This window comes from Schistocerca piceifrons, chromosome 3 (genome assembly GCF_021461385.2).
Source record: "Schistocerca piceifrons isolate TAMUIC-IGC-003096 chromosome 3, iqSchPice1.1, whole genome shotgun sequence".
NCBI classification, from domain to species: domain Eukaryota; kingdom Metazoa; phylum Arthropoda; class Insecta; order Orthoptera; family Acrididae; genus Schistocerca; species Schistocerca piceifrons.
This window is the reverse complement of record NC_060140.1, coordinates 93,492,309-93,502,057: the sequence shown is the minus strand read 5'-3', so window position 1 is coordinate 93,502,057 and position 9,749 is coordinate 93,492,309. Positions and strand designations below refer to the sequence as shown.

General features: G+C 45.8%; 1 pseudogene; it reads left to right on the top strand.

Annotated features, from left to right (window-relative positions):
• Window positions 1-9,357: 9,357 nt before the first annotated feature.
• LOC124790213 lies at window positions 9,358-9,475 on the top strand (annotated as a pseudogene).
• Window positions 9,476-9,749: the final 274 nt, after the last annotated feature.

Here is a 9,749-nt window from a genome sequence, read left to right as displayed (position 1 = left end):
TTGACCACTGAGGAACTTAACAGGGAAGGCGTTGTTTTCCGGCTTCTCGATAACGGCGCAAGGTGACGCATGAGGAAGCTGGAGAGAAGGGTATAAATGTGCTGCTGGGCTGATGAAACATCGCATTTTCGTCACAGTTTCTTGGAGTAGACATGTACACCAACGAAGAAAAGTTGTATAGGCTTCTAGTGTATGGTGAAAGCAGACGAAATGCTGTTAGAGCAATAAAGCAATATGGAGAGCTGTATCCTGATCATGAGCGACCTACGCGCCAGCTTCTTGCACGTATTTGCAAGAAACTACTTGAATCGGGATCATGGAACGCCATACAGAGGACAAGGCAGAAAACTAAAACTGGCGAGGTACATGAAGAGGGCATTCTATCGTTGGCGCATAACGACCCTACTGTTTCGTCGCGACGTATCGCCTCGGAATGTGATGTAAGTCAGAGAAGTGTTCTACGCATATTGCACCGGGGTACGTTTCACCCGTTTCACCTCTCAGTACATCAAGCTGGGTTTCGAAAGGCGCCAAGAATTTTGCCGATTTGCTCTGCAGCGCCTACGAGATGAACCAACGTTTTTTCAACGGGTGCTTTTTACTGATGAAGCGACTTTCACCAACCACAGTGATGTGAATTTTCATAATATGCGTTACTGGTCAATAGAGAGCTCTCATTGGCTTAGACAGGTACAGCATCAGCAACCGTGGAGTGTTAACGTGTGGTGCGGCATCGTTCGAAATGTCATTATGGGGCGGTACGTCATTCCAGGTATACTAAATGGCAATTACCACGCACAGTTGCTGCGAAACATTCTGCCTATTTTGCTGGAAGAGGTACTACTAACTATGCGTCAGTGCATGTGGTTCCAGCTTGACGGCTGTCCTGCTCACTCTTCCCGCGTGGCTCTGAGCACTATGGGACTTAACATCTGTGGTCATCAGTCCCCTAGAACTTAGAACTGCTTAAACCTAACCAACTTAAGGACATCACACACGCCCATGCCCGAGGCAGCATTCGAACCTGCGACCGTAGTGGTCACGTGGTTCCAGACTGAAGCGCCTAGAACAGCACGGCCACACCGGCCGGCACAGAGTTGTTAATGAAAAGTCCCCGGACTGTTGGATAGGACGACGTGCTGAAGTGAAGTGGCCAGCCCGGTCTCCTGATATGACCCCTCTTGATTTTTTTTTCTGTGGGGAGCAATCAAACATAAAGTTTATGCTCAAATACCAACTACGCCAGACGAAGCGTGCGCTTTTATCTCATGTGATAGCCTCGCAGCCGTTAACAAATCATTGGAACGTCGACTACAAATGTGCATTGCAGCGAGGGGAAGCATTTTGAGCAGATGCTTCAGTAAAGTTTTGTATCATGTACAGTATGTATTTTGCATCTTTGTGTGTATTTGCTCCGTGTAGTGATCAATAGCAAATATTTTCAAATAAAAAACAAATACGTACGAAATAATAGTGAGCCGGCCGGGGTGGCCGAGCGTTTCTAGGCGCTACTGTCTGGAACCGCGCGACCGCTACGGTCGCAGGTTCGAATCCTGGATGTGTGTGATGTCCTTAGGTTAGTTAGGTTTAAGCAGTTCTAAGTTCTAGGGGACTGGTGACCTCAGAAGTTAAGTCCCATAGTGCTCAGAGCCATTTGAACCATTCGAAATACTAGTGACCAATAAGGACCTCCTCATTTACATTTGTATTTCTGTTACTTAAAATGTATTAACATCTTGTAGTATTTTAATACTGTATGTTGTCTAAGGATGTAGAGGCTTATCTCACTAGGGGTAACATAGATACTGCCTACAGGAAAATGAAAGAGACCTTTGGAGACAAGAGAACCACTTGTATGAACATCAAGAGCTCAGATGGAAACCCAGTTCTAAGCAAAGAGGGGAAAGCAGAAAGGTGGAAGGAGTATATAGAGGATCTATACAAGGGCGATGTATGGCTCTTAGCACTATGGGACTCAACTGCTGAGGTCATTAGTCCCCCAGAACTTAGAACTAGTTAAACCTAACTAACCTAAGGACATCACAAACATCCATGCCCGAGGCAGGATTCGAACCTGCGACCGTAGCGGTCTTGCGGTTCCAGACTGCAGCGCCTTTAACCGCACGGCCACTTCGGTCGGCAAGGGCGATGTACTTGAGGACAATATTATGGAAATGGAAGAGGATGTAGATGAAGATGAAATGGGAGATACGATACTGCGTGAAGAGTTTGACAGAGCATTGAAAGACCTGAGTCGAAACAAGGCCCCCGGAGTAGACAACATTCCATTGGAACTACTGACGGCCTTGGGAGAGCCAGTCCTGACAAAACTCTACCATCTGGTGAGCACGATGTATGAAACAGGCGAAATACCCTCAGACTTCAAGAATAATGTAATAATTCCAATCCCAAAGAAAGCAGGTGTTGACAGATGTGAAAATTACCGAACAATCAGTTTAATAAGTCACAGCTGCAAAACACTAACACGAATTCTTTACAGACGAATGGAAAAACTAGTAGAAGCCGACCTCGGGGAAGATCAGTTTGGATTTCGTAGAAATACTGGAACCCGTGAGGCAATACTGACCTTACGACTTATCTTAGAAGAAAGATTAAGGAAAGGCAAACCTACGTTTCTAGCATTTGTAGACTTAGAGAAAGCTTTTGACAATGTTGACTGGAATACTCTCTTTCAAATTCTAAAGGCGACAGGGGTAAAATACAGGGAGCGAAAGGCTATTTACAATTTGTACAGAAACCAGATAGCAGTTATAAGCGTCGAGGGGCATGAAAGGGAAGCAGTGGTTGGGAAGGGAGTGAGACAGGGTTGTAGCCTCTCCCCGATGTTATTCAATCTGTATATTGAGCAAGCAGTAAAGGAAACAAAAGAAAAATTCGGAGTAGGTATTAAAATCCATGGAGAAGAAATAAAAACTTTGAGGTTCGCCGATGACATTGTAATTCTGTCAGAGACAGCAAAGGACTTGGAAGAGCAGTTGAATGGAATGGACAGTGTCTTGAGAGGAGTATATAAGATGAACATCAACAAAAGCAAAACGAGGATAATGGAATGTAGTAGAATTAAGTCGGGTGATGCTGAGGGAATTAGATTAGGAAACGAGACACTTAAAGTAGCAAAGGAGTTTTGCTATTTGGGGAGCAAAATAACTGATGATTGTCGAAGTAGAGAAGATATAAAATGTAGACTGGCAATGGCAAGGATAGCGTTTCTGAAGAAGAGAAATTTGTTAACATCGAGTATAGACTTAAGTTTCAGGAAGTCTTTTCTGAAAGTATTTGTATGGAGTGTAGCCATGTATGGAAGTGAAACATGGACGATAAATAGCTTGGACAAGAAGAGAATAGAAGCTTTCGAAATGTGGTGCTACAGAAGAATGCTGAAGATTAGATGGGTAGATCACATAACTAATGAGGAAGTATTGAATAGGATTGGGGAGAAGAGAAGTTTGTGGCACAACTTGACCAGAAGAAGGGATCGGTTGGTAGGACATGTTCTGAGGCATCAAGGGATCACCAATTTAGTATTGGAGGGCAGCGTGGAGGGTAAAAATCGTAGAGGGAGGCCAAGAGATAAATACACTAAGCAGATTCAGAAGGATGTAGGTTGCAGTAGGTACTGGGAGATGAAGAAGCTTGCACAGGATAGAGTAGCATGGAGAGCTGCATCAAACCAGTCTCAGGACTGAAGACCACAACAACAACAACATGTTGTCTACTATTCTGGTATCACAGTTGTCAAATAAATGAATAATATTTGCTAGACATCATCAGTTAATTTTTGAGCAAAATATCGCAGTATGTATTACTATTGTGTAAGGACGGACTCGTGACGTTTACCAAGTACTCTACACAACGGGAAAGGTCGCACTGGACAACGCCGCTGCGAAGGACGAACACGATACGAGAACATATCTGTGTCTCAAAAACTATTCGCCTAAATATTATGATATGCACATATTTGAAACCGTCTTCTTAAGCCCATCATGTTACGCTAAAATTTAACATAGGGTTCCATTTAAAAAAAAAATACCAAAGATGGCCTCATATCTCTGTAATAAAAAATAGTACAACGTGAAATGTGATGTATTCAAGTATCCCCTGTCCCTGCAATTCACTGTCCAAATGCCTTCTTTGTGTCTATTACGGTTGGGGAGATACAAGGGGTGTTATGACCTAGCTGCCTCACCCTGTATATACAGATAAGAGGTTCCGTCGGCCACACAACACCCAAGTGATCCGGAGGGTGTACATGTCGATAGCGGTTCTTTTACGTAAACAACAAGTCCTCCGCTGATTTTGGCCGCAGCGGTGCTGGCGGCGGCATAAAGGCGAGGCGTGTGCCTTGGCCCAGTCGGAGAGGCTGGCCGTGCCGCGGTGAGGTGACGTCTGGCGTCTGGCGCGCCGCACACAGGATGCGGGCAGAGTGGGCCGCCTCAATGAAGTAGCCGCTTCCTTCCGCTCCCCCTCCCCCCCTCTGCCACTTGCCGCTTGCCGGGCAGCGCTGCAGCTCCGTCTGATGTCCCGCCTGCCGCTCGCTGCAAGTGAGCGCAGTGCCCAGTCACCAGAGCAGTCGCCTCAGCCAACTGGACACATCCTGCTAATGGACTCCTCACTGGTACCCAACACGGACGTGGAACTCTGTTCACTCGGTAAATGTTCGTGATTAGAGACTCCCGTCTACGAAAAAGGCGAACGTGCGGTATCTTTTTTAGCAGGAGTGTCAGCTGACTATATTCCGCAAGCCTTTCCCAGGAGTGACAGACACCCTTCTGCTGCAACATGTTAACACATCTACAATATAAATGTTTATTTTCCACATGTTCGAAAGACCAGACACCACGTATTCGAATAACAATTCGCCGCCATGAGCAAGTCTTCAGTCATCGTTACTGTACCGTTTGAAAACCGAGCTGCGAGAAAAACGCCAGCGATTGGACCGCAAAAATGCACCAGCACACACCTCAGCTGTTGTGGTGGCAAAATCAATGGAAATAGGATTCCAACTCTTTTCACATCCCGCCTATTCTCCAGACTTGACTCCCTCGGACTACTATTTGTTCCACAATTTGTTCCCCAGCACCGCTGGTGCGAAAATCAGCAAGTCTTCAGTACGGATGCACAATTGCGTTCGACTTCCTGCGGGACTCTCAAAATACGAGGGGCGTTTAAAAAGTCTGTGCAAAAATAAAAACTACTTACGTGTTTGGGGTTAACCTTTTTTATTTTTCGACATAGTCTCCTTTTTGACTTACTCTCCATCCAACGCTGTTCTTTTTTGTTGATCCCTTCCGAATAATAGCAATTGTATAAGTCTGCAAAATAGCTATTAGTTGCTGCAATCACCTCCGCGTCTGAATAAAATCTTTGTCCCTCCAGCCATTTCTTCAGGGGAACGAATAGTAGTCCCAGGCAGCCGAGTCTGGAGAATAGGGGGGATGTGAAATGAGCTGTAATCCTACTTCCATTGATTTTGCCAACACAACTGCTGAGGTGTGTGGTGGTGCATTTTTGTAGTCCAATCGCCGTGATGGAAAATGACTTTTTTGTGGTCCAATCGCCGGCGTTTTTCTTGCAGCTCGGTTTTCAGACAGTCCAGTAAGGATGAATAATATACACCTGTAATAGTTTTACCCTTTTCCAGATAGTCGGTGAGGATTATCTCTTGCGAATCCCAAAAGACAGTCGCCATAACCTTTCCGGCCGAAGGAATGGTCTTCGCCTTTTTCTGTGCAGATTCACCCTTGGTAAGCCATTGTTTAGATTGATGTTTGGTCTCAGGAGTATAGTACTGTATTCATGTTTCATCCACAGTGATTAAATGATACATAAGTCCTGTGGATTGTTCCTGAACGGCTGCAAACCATCCTTGCAACACTTCACACGAATCCGTTTTTGGTCAAACGTGAGCAATCGCGGAACCCATCTTGCGGATAGCTTTCTCATCTCCGAATGTTTATGCAAAATATTATATACTCATTCATTCGAGATGCCCACAGCACAACCAATCTCACGCAACTTAACTCTTCTGTCATCCATGACCTTAACACGGATTTTCTCAATGACTTCTCAAGTCGTCACCTCCACAGGGCGTCCAGAACGTTCAGCATCACTTGTGCCCACGTGGCAAGTCCGAAATTTTTGAAACCACTTATAAACTGTTCTAATCGAAGGTGCAGAGTCACCGTAACGTTTATCAAGCTTCTCTTTAGTCTCCTGAGGCGTTTTGCCCTTCATAAAGTAATGTTTAATCACCACACGAAATTCTTTTTCGTCCATTTTTTGACAATCACTCGACTCCCTTGATTCACGCGAATGGCAAACACAAAGAAATAGACCAATATGGCTGAAACTTGGTGTGCGCTCGTTCCAAAGATGCTACTAACTAAACGTGACCTCGATACGCCCTGGTGGTGCCATCTCTCGGACTTTGCACGGACTTCTCAAACGCCCCTGGTAGCGAGCATGGAGGACACGGACGGGGCTGCGGACAGGTGACGCTGGTTGGGGATGTCGGTTGGCCGGGAGGAGTGACGAGGTAGTCCACGCAATCGCGATAAACACTCTGTCCGGGCGGCGCAGTGCTTAGTAGCCACGAGATCCCGGGTTCGGGTCCCGGCCTGGCACACATTTTCCACTCTTTGCTGCTGATTTCGCATAGAGCCCCGATGCAGCTGATATCATCAGTCGCCCGCACCCCCCCCCCCCCCCCTTTTCCACTCCTTTCTCGCTACTCCACCTTCAAACTACAGAATAATTGTCACACCTATCGAAAAATAACGCACGCCCAGGAGGTACCACACTTAGTGTGGCTCAGTGTCCAGGTACAAACAATTATTTGGAATGCACGTCGCTGGCTCCAGTTATCCAACCGGGGAATGGGGAACTAGAGTTCTAAGTGGAATTCTGACTTCGGGTTGCGAGAGTCCGCGACTGCCAAACACTTTAGTATTTTGCAGAAGTCGTGAAACTCCCGCCGGATGTGAGACCTTAACTACCTTCCGGGGCTGCGGAAGAGGTTAGGAGGGAAGCTTGTTGTGTGTTGACTGGAGCCCGTCCTCCCAAATGTAACATTACAGCAGCTGAGGCGGCTGCTTTACGTTCACTTAGAATCGATCCTGATATTGTTATTTTACCTGTGGACAAGGGAAACGCCATCGTTTTGTTGAACAAGCACGATTACATTCAAAAGATGCAATGTCTACTTTCTGATTCGGCGTATCGCAAAATCGGTGCTGACGCTACTAACAGTATTGAGAGAAAGACAAATAACCTCTTCAAGAAAAGTTCTTTGTCACAAGAGACTATCAAGAGTCTTAATTCTTACTGTGCTGTACCACCTAGATTATGTGGCCTCCCTAAGGTCCATAAAGAGGCTGTCCCGTTGAGGCCTATTGTTTCTAATAATGCTGCTCTGACAAATCGTGTAGCTAAACATCTTGCTAGTTTGTTGAGCCCACAAGTAGGTAGGTGTGAACACCACATTAAGAACTCTGCAGATTTCTTACGTCGATGCAGGGATTGTGTTTGAATGACTTAGTCAGTTTTGATGAGGTTTCTCTTTTCACTCGCATTCCTCTCTCTCTGATTCGTTGCAGCTAATTGAGGTTAAGTTTGGTGTCGAGTTAACAAATTTGTTTCGGCATGTGCTGACTTCCACTTACTTTTCATTCAATGGTCAGTACTACGCACAGACTGATGGAGTTGCAATGGGAAGCCCGTTGTCACCTATTTTGGCCAAATTGTTTATGGAGGACTTTGAAGAACGTGAATTGGAGTCAGCGACCTTGAAACCTGCGTGTTTTTTTAGATATGTAGACGATACTTTTGTTGTTTGGCCTCATGGTAATGAGAATTTAAACCGGTTTTTGGAACACCTGAATTCAATCCACCCGAATATTCAGTTCACTATGGAGGTGGAAAAGAATGGATGCCTTCCCTTCCTTGATGTGCTGGTCAGAAGGAAGTCTGATGGTATGCTGGGAAATTCTGTTTACAGGAAGCCTACTCACACTGAGTTGTATCTGCGAGCTGATAGTTGTCACCATCCAGCTCGGCGTGAAGGAGTACTTCGTACCTTGGTTCACAGGGCCCACGTTATCTCAGACCCTGAAAGTTTGGCAGCTGAGCTATCACATCTCGAAGTCACCTTTCGCCAGAACAGTTATAGTGAGAGGCAGATCAAACGTGCGCTGCGCTATCAGCCTTCTGTGCAACGGGTGAGTGACGATAGCAACGAAGTGGCACCTAAGTCTACGGCCTTTTTGCCTTACGCAGGAAGCGTTTCCAACAGGATTGGCCGTATTTTACAGAAATACGATGTGCAATGTGTTTTTCGACCACCTTCTAAGATTAAGGCCCTGTTGGTGTCCGTAAAAGATGATCTTGGTTTGCGTAAGCCTGGGGTCTATCGTATTCCTTGCAGTTGTGGCATGTCATATATTGATCAGACAATCAGGACTGTGGAAGACCGGTGTATTGAACATAAGCGTCACACCCGCTTACAACAGCCGAGCAAATCCGCTATTGCAGAACATTGCCTTGACACGGGTCATCCTATGGAATACAACAACACGGTGATTCTAGCTTGCACGTCCAGCTATTGGGATAGTGTTATTAAGGAAGCTGTTGAAATCAAACTATCAAGCAACCTTATTAAGAGAGATGGTGGATTTTGTTTAAATGCTGCTTGGAATCCGGCTCTGTCTCTTATCAAAGACAGAGGGACAGAATTGGTGCTACCTCACTTGTTAATTAATAGTAACTATCGAAATTTCTTATGTTCGTTATCTTTGTTTGTGTTGACACTTTTTCTGTGTGTGGTATCTTCCTTGTTTCTCCTCTGTGAACCAAGGTATTAAATTTCCTTGCACATTTCTTCTTCCTTGCATTTGTGCCTTGAGAATGGCAGGGTGTGCTCCTGTCGAAATATCGGCGGTGGTCGACGATGTCACCCGGCAGCAAACCCGTAAGTTATTTGAACATCCCGCCGGATGTTCCTTCGTTATTCTTTTATTGGCAACCCCACTAATGGAGTAGTCCAGCAAGAAGACATACGCACGGTTTATTCATCTCTTGACACACAGAGACTGTGACCTGAATTAACATTTAACTGATAAAATGAATGTGATTACAAATAACATGAATTTAGTTGGTATGACAACGTCAGGCGCAGATGGTGTACTCTCATCGCCGCACGAAACCCAAAAGGGATGTCTCAGATAGACAAACAGAACAACAACAGAACGCTCTCTAAAGTAACAATGACACCAAATAAAGATAACTTTAATTCTCGAAAAGACGATATTATTTCATTTCTAACCATCTTCCCAGTAACGCGGCAACGGCCTACCCGCAGTGGATACACCGGTTCCCGTCAGGTCACCGAAGTTAAGCGCAGTCGGACGTGGCCGGCACTTGGATGGGTGACCATCCGGGCCGCCATGTGCTGTTGCCATTTTTCGGGGTGCACTCAGCCTCGTGATGCTAATTGAGGAGCTACTCGACCGAATAGTAGCGGTTCCGGTCAGAGAAAACCATCATAACGACTGGGAGAGCGGTGTGCTGACCACACGCCCCTCCTATCTGCATCCTCAACTGAGGATGACACGGCGGTCGGATGGTCCCGATGGGCCACTTGTGGCCTGAAGACGGAGTGCTTCCCAGTAACGCGAAATTCGCAACGCTTGTTCATCGATGGACAACTACAGTGCGGTAGTTTCCAAGCAACC